The sequence below is a fragment of the Cibotium barometz genome, chromosome 46, assembly GCF_041138505.1.
Source record: "Cibotium barometz isolate CiBa-2024 chromosome 46, ASM4113850v1, whole genome shotgun sequence".
Taxonomy (NCBI): domain Eukaryota; kingdom Viridiplantae; phylum Streptophyta; class Polypodiopsida; order Cyatheales; family Cibotiaceae; genus Cibotium; species Cibotium barometz.
Window position 1 is genome coordinate 23,612,259 of NC_141091.1, and position 10,764 is coordinate 23,623,022.

Below are 10,764 nucleotides of genomic sequence, written 5' to 3' on the forward strand. Positions count from 1 at the left end.
TGGTAAGCATGTGAACCTATGACACTTAAGAAAGAAAGAAAGATAAAGTTATATTTGGAAATCAAGATCTTGCCTCTTTTATAATACATCATTCTCTCTCTACTCTCACATGCATGTTCAAACCCCCAAATAGAAGACTTGAATTTGAGAAACACACATGCTTGCTCTCTCTCTCTCTCTCTCTCTCTCTCATGCATGCATCCCCTAGTAGAGGTTGTGATTCACTTATAGGCACGCATGCCCCCCAATAGAAACCCTTAATTTACATGTGTGTGTGTGTGTATCCTTCGTCATTCTTAAGCATTATTGGAAATCTATGCTCCACCCTACTCTACTTTGTAAGCCTTTATGAGGAGTAGATATTGTGTGTTGAGCATGCCCATTAGTGTTCAATGTAGACATTGGGGTTAGGTGGTCGGATGGTTGGTGAGCATTGCTTATGTAGACTTGGCATCATGCCAAGTAGGATGCAAGGAAGTTTGAGTTGATAGGCCACACTCTAGGGTAGCTTCTTGGGACATCTTATTGGGACACTTGTCATCGGGTTGTGGGGCTCAAATGGGGGCCCAAGCGACCTCCGTTGGGCTTGGAAGCTTCGCCATGACCTAGGTCTCTTGTTTAGTCTATTACTATCCTAATTGGGTGACGTGGTTAGTTTGGCTCTCTCTGAACCGGTTATGGGAGGGCCAAGATTGGTTGACCTACAAAACGACCAATTATGGGTAGTATATATAGACATGGTAGATAGAGGGAAGTAGATGAGAAGAATGGCACATTACGAGGGTGTCAATGAAGGAGGCAAGCAATAGTGCTTAAGTAGAATTGGAGCTCTTTGTAACAATTGTTGAAGAAAATTGTGCAAACCTTAGGTTTTTGGATGATTGACATTGGAGCCTTTGCTAGCTTGAAGGACCTGTATACCTTCCTACAACCAATAGGGGTGTCCATAGTCGAGAATGATGCCACATGTTCTATCTCTTTTGTGTCCAATGGTGATATTGATATGTTATCAGATGTTCTCTATGTAGTACTAGATATAAAGTGAAATATTATCTCCGTTTAATGGCCCCTGTATGGAGCATGACCTGAGGATTCACTTTGATCGCGACGATGGGTGGGTGTAGTCTCTTGGTGGATGGATGTTGGGGGTTGGGAGATTAACCAGTTGCAACAATCTGTGAGTAAAAACCAGGTTGGATGTTAATGGCCATGTCATTGGGAGAGAAACGAGGTGCAATAATATATATGAATTGTTAGCTTTTTTATTGCGTAAACTTGACCAATATGGGAGCACTAGTAGGTTGTGGCACTAGAGGTTTGGACACCTGAGCTATATGATCTTCAAAGAGTTGTTGAAGTTTAGGATTGTGAAGCACATACTCACATTTTCAAAAGTGTCAAATGTAGAAGTCTAGGATTGTGGAGCACCAGCCGGCACCTACTAGCATTTTGAAGCACCAGCTACAACCTACTAGCATTTTGGAGCACCAACTAGCACCTACTAGAATTTTCAAAAGTGTCTAACACTTTCGGATAACAGGAGAGCAGCAACAAGGCTAACTCTCCTTTGACTATAGTAGCAAGATGTGAGTGTATTTTCTCCAAGATAAAGTAGATGCCTTTGGAAACTTTAAAGTATGGCATAAAATGAGACATGAAAGAAGATGAATAAAATTTGGACAGATTAGGATGTAGAGTTTTCATTAGCTGTATTCAATGTCTACTACAAGGAGCATGGGATAAAAAACTACACATACTCCTAAGGAAAAAGGAGCGGTGGAACATAAGAACTCTGTGATCGCTGAGATGGCTAGGAGTAAGCTAAAGAGGAAAGGAATGATGAATACTTTTTGGGCCAAGTCGGTTTACACTTCAGTGCATATACTTAATAGAGTTACATCAATGTGGTGAAGGAAATGACTCCTCACCAACATGTGGATTTTGGTAAGAAGCCTTCAAGTATCATATTTCAGAACATTTGGATGTAGTTTTTATGTTTGCATGTTCCACACTCATCAAAGATAGTGTGCAAAAAGTGTATCTTCCTAGCGTACAATATGGAGTTACCCTAAGGCAAGGAAGATTATTGTGAGCTATGATGTGGTGTTTGTGGAATAAACCCTTTTCGTGGGAGGAGGAGGCTTCACCACTTTGTCCATTAACAAAGATATATACTATCACAAACACAATAAATCTGCAGGCTCAAAAAGGAGAGACTTGCACTCGTTTGACAAGAAGTGAAATCTCATGATAGACAAGCTTGTTGAAGCACAAAGAATATGCCTTATCCAAAGTAGGTGAAGCAATGTTTTGATGGGAAATCTTTGCCCAACAGTAGTTGTTTTAAAGGTCAAAGGGAATATATGAGCAGAAGAGGGCTTAGACATATATTGTTAATATGGCCTTGAATGACAGAGATAATGAGAATGTAGAATCGAGCAAGCTGGGAGGAAACAAAGGTAGATATAAACTAGAGGGGGCCAATGTAGAGTGAGTACAACTCCGTTATGAGAAACTACACTTGGGATCTTATGGATTTTCTAGAGAAATGCAAGATTATCAGCACTAAGGGTGTTTAGAAGTCCAAGTACAAATCTGATGGTACATTGGAGAAGTATAGGAACTATTCATGGCAAAGGGTTTTGCACACATCGTGGGATTTGAGAAGTATAAGGAACTATTCATGGCAAAGGTTTTTGCACACAGGTTGAGGGATTTGAGAAGTATAAGGAACTATTTGTGGAAAAGGGTTTTGCACATGTTGAGGGATTTGAATTTTAAGAGATATTTGCCCCCACAACTAGATTGAACACCACTATTCACAGAGGGTGCTAGATTTGAATGCTCCTAGGAAGTGGTGAGTGATGTAGATGGACGTGAAGTCATAACTTTTGAATGGACATCTCAAGGAGGAGAGAATAGGGCCACGTTTGTGATTGTCGATTTAAAAGCCAAGTTGTACAAAATTTGGAAGGCATTGCATGGATTGAAACATGACCTCGGGCTTCACACGAGCGGGTCGACATTGATTCACATTAAATACAAATTTATATATTTCCTTTGAGCAAGGTAATCATTTATGTGGATGACCTTATTTTAACTACAAACGATCCAATAGACAAAAGGAGATGTTGAGTTTAGAGTATGAAATTATAGACATTGAGCTCATGCATTTTTAGTTAGGGATTAAGGTATTACATCTTGGGATTATGACAAACCTTAGGCTTATGAAAGACCTCAGGCTTATGCATTTTATTAAGGGATTGAGAAATACCTATTGTATCTTCATTTCAACAAAAGTATGTAGAGGAAATATTGAAGGCATTTAGTAGACCGAATGTAACCCCTATGGAGGTTGATTTGGAGTTGTTTGGGGAAGACACTACTGCACACTTGTGGAGATCACGTGAAGATTATGGGAAGTTTGATTTTCTTGTGCAATATACGACCATACATAAAATTTGCATATTGAGCAATTTTTTGAATCAGTACTAAGAGAAAACCAAGGTAGGGATGCAAGAATTAAAATACATCCGAGTATGACATCAAATTGTAGTTGGTGTATTGAGACTGAGGCCTTGGGCACATGATCACTTCGCATGCGTGGGTTTCCTCCACTTGGGTCGCGAAATTCCATTACCAAGCCCAAGGGGTAACATACAACACAAGAACCCGCATGGATGCATATACATAAAACTCAAATATCATTGATTCCATACATTCCCATCATATAAGAGAATACAATAAGTAGGAAAATTCGAACAACAATGCAAGTATGCTATATTCTATACAACATGCTCACGTAAGGTTCTTACAAGAACTTTCATCATCATATAACCTACCAAGAAGGAAAGCATCGGACTTATCTGGCCCACCCAACCGTAGGCCCCAATACATCGGCCCCACCACACTCCCCTTATTCATGTTTTACTCTACGATGCTTGGACTATTGAGGCGACCCAGCCAGACATTCTCATTGTACAAGAGAATACAACAAGTAGGAAAAAACAAACAACAATGCAAGTATGCCATATTTATACAACATGCTCATGCAAGGTTCTTACAATTTCATCATCATATAAAATGCAAAAGGAAACCACCAGACCCATCTGGCCCACCCAACCATAGGCCAATACATCGGCCCCACCACGGGGCACCTTTTTCATGTTTAATTCCACGACGCTTAGACTATGGGGTCGACCTAGCTAGGGAGAATCAGCACCAGGGGGCTCCATTGTTTGCTTGAGGGCTTCTCACCTGTGGATGACTCCGCTGGTCCTCGTGAGGGAACTCATAGACTACCGGCACAAACACTAGGGTTGGGGAAAAGGGAGCATGGATCCTATCCGCCGCCGCAGGGAAGTATATCCGCCAAGGATGAGTCGACCTCACTGGCTAGACATGCAAGACCTGTGCGCGCTACACTGTCTACCGTGCTCTCTGACCACCTACAGGCCTCTCACTCACACCACACCTACCACTATCCACGCACTCACCTCATTCACAGAGAGAGATAGAGAACACATCACAAGAGCGTATTAACGTATATCAAGATACCGAGAAAAGAATGATACAAGAATGACTGTGCTCCAACAGAGAATGCGCTACACCAGAGAATGTGCTATGAGAGGATGTGCTCTCTGCCGAATGTGCTAGAGTGAAGGTGATACCAGAGACAGTCTCCTTGGTTGGCCGAGAGAGTGCTCCCATTACCTCCTCCTTGGGTGTCCTCCTCCTCGAAGTCCCAACCCTCATCATCATGTAGTGTAGATGTAAGATCTTCAGTCGTCGTCGGGAAAAGGGAGATGGTGGTCAAGAGGATCTCGCCTTGCCTTGGGAAAGGGAGAGGGGTGTTGCCTGCATGAGTGCCATCAGAGTTGGCCATGCACCTCGCAGATGTTGGAGGGTGCCGGCAATGACGGCGGTCGGAGATGTCAAAGGGCACCGACGGTGATAGCGGTTGAAGCGGTCGGAGGGCACTGGCAGCGGTGACGAGACGGTCGGAGGGCACAATGATGACGGTTGGAGGGCTCCAGCAGTAGGAGGACATCGGCGGTGACGACGGTCGGAGATGTCGAAGGGCATCGGTAGTCAGAGCCATCAGAGGGCACCGATGATGACGGTGGTCAGAGGCAGTCGAAGGGTATCGATGGTGATGGTGGTCGAAGATGTCGGAGGGCATCGGCGGTGACGGCGGTCGGAGATGTCGAAGGGCACAGGTGGTGACGCGACGGTTGGAGCCGTCGGAGGGCATCGGGGTGGTCGGAGTGGTCGGAGATGTCGGAAGTGATGGTGGGAGGATCTTGGTGGAGTGTGAAGCACTTGGCTTCCTATCCATAGGTCACCCATTACTACTAAATTCCCCGTCCTTCCCAGTGAATGCCACATAAAAAACACACGTGGTTCTCTGGCAAGCTAGACTCTGGGCAAAACATCTGGCAGGTGGGCTCTGAGGAATACCTCATAAAATGATCTTTCCAGCCAATCTTCTCTCGAGAGATACACAAATAAAAAAAATGATTCAACTAGGCCCCTGGGATCCTTCATCCAGCAAGCGAACTGTGGAAAAAATGATCAAACTGAGAGCTCCTGGGGGCACTTCATCTAGCAAGCGTTTTCTAAGAGCTCCTAGGAACTTCATCCAGTAAGCCATTTCTGAGAGCTCTTGGGCACTTCATCCAGCAAGCCATCACTACCTGTATTACCATTGGCATTTCGACGGCGGGCGGGCAAAGCATCCGGTAGGAAGGTTACTCTAACACCAACAAAAGCGCAAAACCAATCTAAATAATAATCATCACTGGCCACTTCGTCTGGGCAAAACTTTCAGCATGAAGTCCAGGCATACAAAGATACAAAATGAAACCTGGCCATGCAATTGGCTAGATCTGTCCTTAGGAGATCCTTGTAGGTTTATGCAAACACATCTTGGTGTTCTCTGAAAAAGTTGGTGCTTCTTTGAAGAGTGGAAGGATCCTCCTAGACCCAAGCTGCCACCAAGATGGGGCGTGGCTCCTCTATACCTGTATTACCACTGTTGTCCCTCGGGCAAAGCATCCGGTAGGAAGGTAACTCTAACACCAACAAAAGCACAAAACTAATCTAAATAATAATCATCACTGGCCACGTCGTCTGGGTGAAACTTTCAGCATGAAGTCAAGGCAAACAAAGATACAAAATGAAACCTGGCCATGCAATTGGCTAGATGATCTGTCCTTAGGAGATCCTTGTAGGTTCATGCAAACACATCTTGGTGTTCTCTGAAAAAGTTGATGTTTCTTTGAAGAGTGGAAGGGTACTCCTAGACCGAAGCTGCCACCACCAAGATGGGGCGTGGCTCCTCTGCTGTGCCTAGGTTTAGCTCTCTCACCTCCTCGGGTGGGTGGAGGAGGAGCAGTGTCAAGTGCAGCTTGATGGTGGAGAGATAAGGGGTCATGGGTTGGGGTGATGTCCAGAGAGAAGTCACCAATATGTTCCTGTGTCCAGCCAACGGGTATCACTTCTACTGGTGGCAAGGCTTCCTCCTCCCTAGTCTTGAGGTGTTATGACTGCCGCTCCTTGCGAGTGCGTCTAGGAGGGGTTATAGACGCCTCAGATGACTCCTCTTGAGAGACCTTTCTAGGTTGTCGACAAAACTTTGGTTCCCCTAGACCTATGACCTCTATTACTTCATGTTGGGATACTAGTGCAGAGGAAGAGGCCAGAGTGAGCAAGAATTTTGTCCAATCCCGAACTACTATGTCTTCTGAGAGCTCTTCTTCTCGGGACACCTCTTGAATAGGGTTTGGGTCCCCCAACTTCACTATGTCCACCATATTGCATTGGAACCCCTCATAGAAATTTAACCAATTCCATAGAGGTTCTTCCGCCTCTACTTTTGAGCCGAATGGATCCCAAGCCTCATCCACTGGTAATCCTTGCCATTCTTCCTGCTCTTCCTTGTTACTGCTGGGTCCTTCCTCCCGAATGGGAATCATGTCTTGTAGGGCGCAGTGCCCCTTGCACTCTCACATCGGGGCCTTTTTCTAAGGGCAAGGTCACCGTCCCCTCTGGGTTAGGGATATGCAAGTTGTCCCGGCCCCAATCATGGATCACCCGAGCTACCCTCAACCAAGGCCTTCCAATGAGCAAGCTGTAGGCCCCTCTACTTGGTGGGAGGTCTAATACCACAAAATTCATTTCAAATACTAATCCCTCAAAAGTGATCGAAACTTGCCTGACTAGTCCCAAGGGCATCACTTCTCGCTGGTCCACCACTCGGATGGTGAAGGGACTTGGCTCGGTAATTCGGAGACCCAAGACTTGCCTAGTAGCTTTAGGCATGATGTTAACACCAGAACCACCATCCACAATGGCCCCTGTAATTTGAGTTCCTCCCACGGAGACTCTCACCCTCGGGCTTCGGTGATCGGACACTCTTGGGGTAGTGAGGCATACCCTTGCTTGTTGCTGCCTGGGCCATCACCCACTACTACTAGATGTGGCTTCACCCTTGGTTGCCTTCGAATCCATCGAATGCTGGACCAAGCCTAGCAGTTGCTCTCCTATTTCCTGGCTCAAACCACATAATTTGAGGAAGGGTGATTTCCACCTTTGCCCCTGCAAACACTTTCTCCCAATGTATATTACTAACCTTGGGTTGGGTAGACTTCTCATTCACCTTTGAAGGTGTGGTGATTGGGGAAATGACCAAGGTAGGCATCGTTTGCATCTCCATGGGTGGTGTTTGACTGATATCCTCCATAGCCTCCTTATAAGCTTGTTGCACAATGGATGGGTAAACTGCACCATCAAGAGGAGGAGTTGGTGTCTTTGGGGCTCCTTGGGACCGGGTGACAGTCACCGCTTTTGGAGTGCCAGGAGTGGGAGGTGGCACCACTGCCACTATTGGAGTGTCAACGTTTGGAGATGGCACCACTGCTTCCACCGTGTTAACTAGTGGGGTTCAAAGACAATCCTGGGTGTAGTGGTCTCGGCTCTCTGGGCAATGGAGGCATGGGGACGAGCCCTCTCGTACAGTGCATTGAGCTTGCATGTGTCCGCTCCCCCCACCATACCTATCTAAGCATACGGGTACCTCCGTAAGTGTATGAACGCACCTATCCAAGCGTAGGGAAGTACCTACCCCAAAAAAAATTCAAAAAAAATGTTTGCTCATAAGCATACGACCTACCTACCTAAGCGTATAGACGTACCTACCTAAATGTACGGCCATACATACCCAAGCATACATACGTACCTACCTGAAACAAAATTTAAAAAAATAAATAAAATAAAATTTAAAATTTTCAAATCTTTAGAGGTGCTTAAGGTCTACCTCCATGACTCACTAGAGTGGTTTTTACACATATGAAACACCAAAAAGTTCGTATTTCACCTTAAGCTTCACGACCATCTGATAGTGAAGGACCCCTTAACCTTTGATCGAGCTTGCAAATGGGAGATCTTTCTCGACGATGACAATATTCGAGAAAGTGATTCCATACAGTTGGCCATCGAGCCAATGACAACCCAAAGCCCATTTGTAACATTACCGTCATCTCCTCCTGCACCATGCATTAATGGTGGCATCGCCCCCCCGCCCCCCCACGGTCGCACATAAAGCCACCACGACTGTCTCCAGTGCCCATCTTTCCATTCCAACCATTGCCTCTTAGAGCAAACCTCATTGATCATGGAAAGATCAAAACCTCGTCCATTGCCAAGCCCCTGGAGCCCATGTGCTTTGATACCCCTCAAGCACCCATAATTCATCATCTTCCTTTGCTTATGCCTCACATGGACCCTAAACCAATTGTGCACACCATAGGTGTACCTACAATAGGGAGACCACCTCTTCAGTATTTCCTTTGCAATGGACCCCATCGAGTGGCTGAATTCCCTCAAAAGAAAAGCGTGCCATTGAGACCACAATGTCATAGTTGTGGGATCGACCATTACTTCAAGGATTTCCCTTTGAAATCAGTTTCAAACTGCATGGTCAAAGGCATGCCATCCCTCAACGTGTTGAGCTTTTAACATGGGAAGATTCCAATGTCCCATTGAATGTAAGTACACGATTGGAGGCCAAACTCAAGAAGTTTAAAGAACCAAACTAGTCCAATACCTTATCTACCAAATGTGCCACATACAAAAAAAAAACAATGGTCTAAGCACATTAGCAAAGGTGACAATTAGGTTACCATTAGAAGTGGCTTAACAAAGACCACATCATCCTCTGCAGGGAGTGATGATCATGCCAAAATGCTACTCCACCAAGCAGCCCCGAGGAATCATGCCAAACTACAAAAGCAGTCGGTCAAATATCCTAACCCCATCATAGAGAATCAACATCTTCACAACAGGCCCAAGTATTGGTATGAGATTGCCAGGCCCAATTCGAAGAAGGGCAATTACCACCGCCAATCGTAGGCACACCCCAGGACACACGATACCCCATTGATCTATTTACTCATTGTCTAGGAAAAGAACTTGAACTTCCACAACAGGTAAGGAAGGAGCCCGAGCTTATGCTCGACGATGAGGAAGATCCATTTATCGCCAACTTGACGTTGACAAATGAAGGTCTTCTCCCACCTATGCCTCCTAACCGTCCATTGCCTATTCCATAGGAGGACAAGACCAAATCCCATGTTCACATCGAAGAACTCGGTGTGTAGATAGTGACACAGAGTTCGACAAAGACTCACAAGGTGCCTACACAAAATTTGCTAAAGTATTTTACCCCCCTACGACACCCAAGTCTCAACCTCAAACCCTGTTGAACAAGGACCTAAATGAACTTCCATACACCATTGCGGGTCCAACCTATGAACCAAGCCCTGAAAATGAAAAAGTTCTGCAGTAATAAGACCTTGCCGGCCTATCAGCCTTTCTTTCCTCCCAAATCCAAATGCCCATTGGAACCTTGTTATTACAAGGGAATCCAAATTTATGGAATGACCTCAAGGATTGGATGGAATGAAAACTATAGGCTCCCATAGAGGAGATGGAAAGCTTAGATTCCTTAGATGAATCTGAGCCACATAGTCCTAAATTACTTCATGTGAGAAAAGCCCACAACCCAAAGGCACACCGACAATTTTAGTAAATGTGCTGGGTCACTACTTTGAAAGTGATGACACAAATGCAGCCCTATCCATTTCCTATACGAAGGACATTTGGCCACAACCATCATGGATGGGGGTGTTGGCGTAAGCATCATCACAAGGCAGTGCTAGGAAAAATGGGGAGAACCACCCCTGGATGACACCAAACCGGTGATAAGTCTAGTGGACGGGACAACCAAAAAACCCTTTGGAGGAGGACCTTAAGATTAAAGTCCTTGACATGAGCTTCAAACACACATTTATAGTCATGGACTTTACTCATGGTGGCTATGATAGCATCCTAGGAAGGATTTCATGAGATTGACATGAATGGTCCATAATTGGGACGTAGATCATGTATATCTCCACAAATAGGATCAAACGCTCAAAGTGAACCTATGTACATGGAAGGCACATCCCATGATGAAAGGTCCCTTTGTAGAAGATTATGTGACTAGAAACAGGACTAAAGATCTCCTTGTTTTCCAAGCTTGTCACCAAATCCTTAATGAAGAGCGAGATCCAGACACATCGCTTCTATCATGGATGACACAGTTGACCAAGACTGGATGCAAATCCTAGCTACCACACTCCCAAATCACAAACAAGGAATGACATCTATGGTCCCACGCTACCATTACTTTCATGAACCCTACAAGCCCTCCGCCTTGATTAA